The 7,299-nt window shown below is 38.8% G+C and overlaps 1 protein-coding gene across 1 annotated transcript in view; it reads right to left on the minus strand.

Moving 5' to 3' along the window:
• The window catches only part of LOC145498069 (uncharacterized), a 215,076-nt gene that overhangs the window by 160,991 nt on the left and 46,786 nt on the right, over positions 1–7,299 (minus strand). The gene's annotated exons all lie outside the window — the stretch shown is intronic.

Here is a 7,299-nt window from a genome sequence, read left to right on the forward strand (position 1 = left end):
AATCAGTCACGCGGTCTTGTGTCGTACAACGCACCAGCCATTATGGTCTCTAGTTTTCTCTACTTTTATTTTTAAAGGTAAGTCGTTTTAATTTTAGCTCGGTACTCAAACTGCGAGGCTATTTCAGGACACACACCTGATTGGCGAATTTAAATGATGTAATAACATTCAAGGTTTAAATTAGTAGTTAATCAAATATGAAAAACCTTGTTCCTGCATGGATTTTCAGAGCGCAATTCGTAAGGAAAGACGACGAAAAATTCTAACTGTCCGGCGCTTTGAAAGAGCTTTCCAAAGAGACCTATTTCGCTTTCATCCATAAGTACTTTTTGACAAGCGACTTTAGAGGCGGTTAGAACGCAATTCCTGTCAGCAGCCATAGCGCCTAATGTGAATTAGTCATGCAGAGAAATGACAATACTAATTTTCGAAGTAAACTTAGACTAAGGGACTGGCCAAAAAGTAAGAGAGGTGAAGCCCAGAAAATTAAAATCAAACGTCTGGCCAACTGTTCCAGTAGTTCAAGACTTGAATTATTTGTCATAAAATAGGGTGACCCACCCCCATAAGAAGCTGAAAATTGAACGACCCAAGCCGTACCAGCGGCTAAAAAACTGATGACCAACCCCCTCTCTGCTGCGGCCCAACCCCCACCCCCAAGACTTTTTGATCAGTCCCTGAACACCTAGAAGACAATTATTCTGCCCAGCGCTTTGAAAATACTTTCCAAAGAGACCTCTCTCGATCCAAACGATACGGCAGTTCCGAAGAAGCAGCTTTTTATCGCCGTGGACCTGCAAACCTTGGAAAATATTACACAGAACTTTGAAAATAAATATTCAAAAATTTGCATCGGGATTTTTCGGAGCGAAAGTTCTAAAAAATAAGAAACAAATATTTTAGCTGTCCTGCGCTTTGAAATGTCTTTAGAAAGAGATGCTTTTCGCTTCAATCAGTAGAGTACTTTCTTTCGAGTAGGTTTGAAATACGAGTCTTGGCGATCATGGCGCTTTGTGCTTTAAAAATCATTCATGCATGGGAATGACAAGGGCATGTGTTCTCTCAGGATCATAATCTCTGTCGAAAGCTAGTCATCTGTTCTTTTTGACGCTAAACTCATGAATCACAGCTTCTTCAGGGCAGTTTTAGGTCTTATAGAGTGACTTGTGTTCGAATGCTCTTGTAAATACTCGCCCCATGTAAAGGAATCCAAGAGGGTCTTGGATTCCGGATTCCACATCGTGGATTCCGGATTCCGGTGACTGGATTCCGGATTCCATGCCTATGGATTCCGGATTCCAGACGTTCCGAGATTCCGGATTCCAAAGGTTTTAACTCTGATGTTCATTCGTATTGCGATAGCAGATTCTGCTATTAAAGTACGAATTGAGTAAAAAAGAAAATACCATTTTCTTTTCAATATATCAAAATGTGTTAATATCCTTAAACTGGAGTTCATACGGCATCAATTAAATTAACTTTTGATAAAATAATTAACTTGTGGGGGTACCTGTTAAGAAGAGGCGTCTCTGAAGTCCTCTGAGTAATCCACAGCGTTGAAGCTATCTGACGAACTGTTCTCATCAAAACGATTATATCGTCAACAGAACCAAAAGTAGTAGGAATTGAAGTTTGGTGCTTTGAATGTTCAAATTGAAATCGCCTACTAAAACTATTTATTTCTTTATTTCAGTGTTTAGCCAATACAGCTACTAGTACATTAAACAATAGCCGAAGCCATTTGTTGCAGCTACTTAAGAATTGGTTGAAATAAATTTATTTACGTAAAATGTCCATTATTTTAGAGTTCCGTAGGAATTTTTATACAACAAAACAATAACTAGAACATTAGTAAACCTCGTACAGTCTTATGCCACTGTCTGACACTCAGTGTTTTGTTACTGCACTCTTCTTACAATCTTCGTGCAGAAAGCCCGTTCCCGTGGATTGTACTGTAATTTACTTCGCGACTTGTCGATCTCCCGCACAATTCTCGACAATTTGTTATTAAAAACTCTTGTTATATTCCCTAAGTAGTTTCATGCAGGAAATATTTGTATAAAAATATATAATTCATTGACCAAAATAAGATCATTTTTTTGGCTTAGAAATTTGTGGAAACACCAATATGTTCACTAACTTCAGATAAAAATACGCTATTATCATTTCTCCGCTTGTAATGAAAATGTGGTTTATGACAAGCAAATAAATTCTCCTTTTTTCCCCTGTTAATTCCAAGGTATAAACGTTGAGAATGAATAAGTGTATAACCCTGGTTAAATAGTTGAAACACGCACGAATGTCACATTCGATGACATCTTCACAATAACTACTTAGTGAACGACCACATCCTTTTTCTCCGTTCGTTGCTGACAACTGGCACAATGCAAGCCGGAGGTGTTTTGTCAAAATTTACAGGGTTAAGGAGGGGCAAACTATTCGAAAAGCTACGCATTTCAACTATTGAAACCAGGCTTGCTGATTTTAAGTGTAAAATGATCGTAAATGATTGGGCTCAACCTAAAACGAAACGCGTTGTTCTTCGCCCTGATAAGCTAACACCCTCCAACCTTGGTGGAAGTGACTGCCCTGTCACTTCATGGTGATCATCATGATTTGTTTTGTATCCAATAGTTAGAAAAGGTATTGTAATAGTGGAAATAATAATAATAATAATAATAATAATAATAATAATAATAATAATAATAAACCAGCTTCAATATCATCAATAGCTGTGCGAATCTTTAATAATAATAATAATAATAATAATAATAATAATAATAAAAGAAAGAAACGTATAAATAACAACGTATACATTTATATTAGACCACCTAAAATTAATGAATGCGTTATGCATCCATCGATTCCAGCTGTTACCATCCCCTTCCCCCACCGGCCGAACCCCGGGAATTTTTTTTCGTGGGACTACAAAATCCCCGTCAAAATTACAAATTACAAAATCCTCGCCCCTGACAACAAACAGCATGTTCAATAACGTAATATGCGCCTTGCTGCCTGGGTGAAAGTTCTAATGGATAGTTCAGATAGTCTTGCTTTGAATCGGAACGTATAAAGGCGTTTCTTCGGGCAACGGAAAAGCAACAGAGGTTATAAACTATTATTAAATTCTCAACCTCGGATAATGCAATCCTAGCTTTCTGATTGGTTCACTGGATCTCGGTTACCAGCCATTATACCTGCGTTTAACCTTATATGGAAATGAAAGCGACAAATGTCGCTCGGCATGAGCTTTTTCGCGTGAAGCGAAGTTTCGTCGACAAAGAAAATGGATGAAAAAAAGCACATTTGGTGAGCTATCTACACAGGAAATACAGGGAATTATGGACAATGCCGTCCCAGTAACAACAAAAAAGCCACAAAGCTCGAGATAAGAATATTTAACGGCACGTATACGTTAAGTTTCCCTTAAAGTTGCAAAATTAAAATATGACCGGCGAGACTTTACGCATTCATGAAGATTATGTGACAAAAACAAATTTTACCTGAACAGAATGGCTTCCTAGTCCTGGTAGTACCAAATTTTCGAAACCGATATAAGAAATGTCAAAAGAAGAACTGAATGTTCAGTTGAAGTGTTTTTACTCGTCTGCGAGGAAGAAAGATGACACGTAAATTGCAAAAGTTCATTGATAAAATCCATTAAAGCCGCCAGTTGATCATTTCCTTCGCACGCCGCCGTACAACAAACCGTTTTCCATTATCTCTGACCAGGCAAATAAGTTATTAGAGCATATGCATTTGTAAAAGGCCGCAGGAAAACAGGCATAATTGCCGGCGTAGTCCATAAGAAACCAGTTTCCAATGAGCAGATGAGGAAACTGTTCGAGTAAGCAAGCTCGGATCAGCCGAGAGCAAGAATCCCGCACAGCTACAGAGGACAATCTAGTTTCATCTCAGTCTCTTTTTTGGCCGACGACGACGAGAGAATCAACGACAGCTAGCGCCAACAATTCTGTCCTTGCGAAAAACACCTCAAGGAGTTGAGTGTTTTGAGCTGAACCGAAGTAAGCCCGGTTCTTTACCAGCCACGAAAAACCACCAGGTGGCCTCGGAGATTCTGAAGATGAATCTGACGCTAAAATAGTTTCTGTCCTTGACTCTAAAACTGACCAACAATGAACTCCACACATACAGCTCGAAATGCCAAGGCTTTCAAAGAAGGGAATCCTGAGAGAGATCTTGTCGAGAGTAATTTTGGCACAACGTCTGTGTCACATGGCGACCAAAGTTTTCCGCTGCATTATTACAATGGGAATGTGCAAGTGCACAATTATTTGGCTCTTCTCCATGACTCGAACTTGAACGCTTTTAAAACTTTCTGACCAAGGTTATATCTCCTTCATTTGATAGACGTTTCTTGAATTTTACTTGATTGCAATTTCATTCAGCAAATTCGCTTGCTTCGCTCTCAAATTTTTCATTCAACTAATTTTACAAACGGCGCGCATGTCATGCGATTTCCCACTTGTTGTTGTTTTTGTCACGTCGACTTCCGATCGTTTTGTAAAATTAAAATCCAATAAAATTAAGCTATATTTCCAAGAATACAAAAGCACCAAATTTAATAAAACAATTATTCCATTCGCGCTTGTTGGATATGAGATTGGTTATAGCCAACTCGGCCCTACGGGCCTCGTTGGCTATTTACCATCTCATATCCAACGCACGCTCATGGAATAATTGTTAATTATTACCTTGGAACGCCCAACTGTTTTCGTTGACGCGTATCGGCTACGATATTTATGGTCAATGGTAGTTGAGCTCATATAATTAATCAAAACTCAGAATTGCAATATACCATTGCTAGTTTTTAATAATTTTGGGTATGTTTTGGGAACAAAAATTACGACCCACAAGTACGCCGACTCCTGGTTTCGCATAGAAGAGACATTGCGCTAAATTTATAGAATTTACCTTTACTAGCGAAATATAACACCCTTTCTGTTCGATTACGTTTCGATACGTTCTTCTTGGCAAAGTTACCATGCCTTAGCTTATTGACCTATATTGCCTATTCCTATTCTAGATCTGCATCATCTGTACGATAATGACAATGAATCGGAATAAATTCAAGTCTCGCTACACTCAGATAACTTCCCGGGCAATATTTGCCCATTGACAAGTAGATGCCGATAATCGCACGTGTCAGAGCTAGAGATCGAAAGAGAACGTAGCCGGAACGTACCTCTCGGGACTTCGTAATTAACCCTACAAACCTTGCAATTTCCTTGCCTTGTTTTTGTTTTTCTTTCTTCTTTATTCTTGGACTCCTGCATACGAATTCAAGTGAAAACATAAGTTCGAGAAACAATCGAATTAATTCAAAATGCCGCACAAAGATTTCTCTTGATGTTCATATACCCGACACATGTCACACATGGATTCACGTAAGCAGGAGTCTAAAACAAACTTTTATGACTAATACATACCTTTCCCGCTCAGCTTTATGCTTTCTCCGGTGTTTTCCCATCTTTTAGAATCCGCATCGCAATGTTGAACAGTAGATCCAACAGTCGAAATAGTGAATAAACACACTAGCTCGAATTTCTCGCTCGCCGGAAATTTAAAAAGTAACTTAATAATTGACTGGCGCCTGCAAGCGTTACTCCATGGGGTGTACATCCTGGACAAAAATTTTAAATGGTTAAGCTTCGATTTTATCTTTAAGCAGGCTCGTCAACTACCGCTTCCACCGCAATCTCATTTATTGAGAATTCAGGACTTTCCGGCATTAACTTCGATTCCTTACATCTTGATACCGAAAACCCGGCGACGTACAGGAATAATGGAACCCCCTATGGGGCCAAGCAACTCCCGTGAACAGTGTTGACAGTTCTAAAAAAGTACGCTGTACTTGAAAAAAATGTCACAAATCTGACACAAAGACAATACAGTGCATGTCAAAATGGTGATCTTCAACAAATGATGCATGCGCCCTGGGCTATCTTTAAAACGGGGAACGGGGAATCGGGGAATGGGAATGGGGAATGGGGAATGGGGAACGGGGAACGGGGAATCTTTAAAATGGGGAATCTTTAAAAGCGGGAATCTTTAAAATGGGGAATCTTTAAAAGCGGGAATCTTTAAAATGGGGAATCTTTAAAAGCGGGAATCTTTAAAATGGGGAATCTTTAAAAGCGGGAATCTTTAAAATGGGGAATCTTTAAAAGCGGGAATCTTTAAAAGCGGGAATCTTTAAAATGGGGAATCTTTAAAAGCGGGAATCTTTAAAATGGGGAATCTTTAAAAGCGGGAATCTTTAAAATGGGGAATCTTTAAAAGCGGGAATCTTTAAAATGGGGAATCTTTAAAAGCGGGAATCTTTAAAATGGGGAATCTTTAAAATGGGGAATCTTTAAAATGGGGAATCTTTAAAATGGGGAATCTTTAAAATGGGGAATCTTTAAAATGGGGAATCTTTAAAAGCGGGAATCTTTAAAATGGGGAATCTTTAAAAGCGGGAATCTTTAAAATGGGGAATCTTTAAAATGGGGAATCTTTAAAATGGGGAATCTTTAAAATGGGGAATCTTTAAAAGCGGGAATCTTTAAAATGGGGAATCTTTAAAAGCGGGAATCTTTAAAATGGGGAATCTTTAAAATGGGGAATCTTTAAAAGCGGGAATCTTTAAAAGCGGGAAGCTCTAAAATGGGGAATCTTTAAAAGCGAGAATCTCTGGGAATTATTATTCATTGTAATTATATCGCACGCTAAAGCATATATGTTTAGCGGGCTACTTAAGCGGTTCAAATCTCGATTCTTACTCTTTGAGATCTGCTACACCGACCGAAGAATTGATCCGCCTGAAGAATTGAACTCCGGACTGTGACGTTTTTAAATCGAGTTTCGCAGCGATAGATATTTGTCCTAGCGTTATCAAGTACTACTGGAAAGACATGCTACTTAACGACAAAAATATGGCACGCACAATGGGTTCTTGGTTTTGTGATAGACTACGCTTGAATTGGCGGCCGAGAGAGCTGTAATGTTTGTTAAAAAGGTGATGTACTTCATGGAAATTGGCTATGTGAACAGTATTAGAAAAAGTACTATTGTAATGATTATGATTTTCTCACGCTTTTGTGGCAAACTCAGTGACAGATGTTTCTGTTGGTTTCCGGCCAGCATGGCGTCTCCATACAAATCTCTTTAAATGTGTTAAAAAGTTTAAGTGTAAAATGGGGTTGACTAGCCTACACGACTTCTACGGTTCGTGACATTTGTACATTTGCCGTTCTCTGTTCGGTCACTCGACCTTTCTTGTCGCTTCACTCGTGT

Source organism: Orbicella franksi, chromosome 9, assembly GCF_964199315.1.
Source record: "Orbicella franksi chromosome 9, jaOrbFran1.1, whole genome shotgun sequence".
Classification (NCBI taxonomy): domain Eukaryota; kingdom Metazoa; phylum Cnidaria; class Anthozoa; order Scleractinia; family Merulinidae; genus Orbicella; species Orbicella franksi.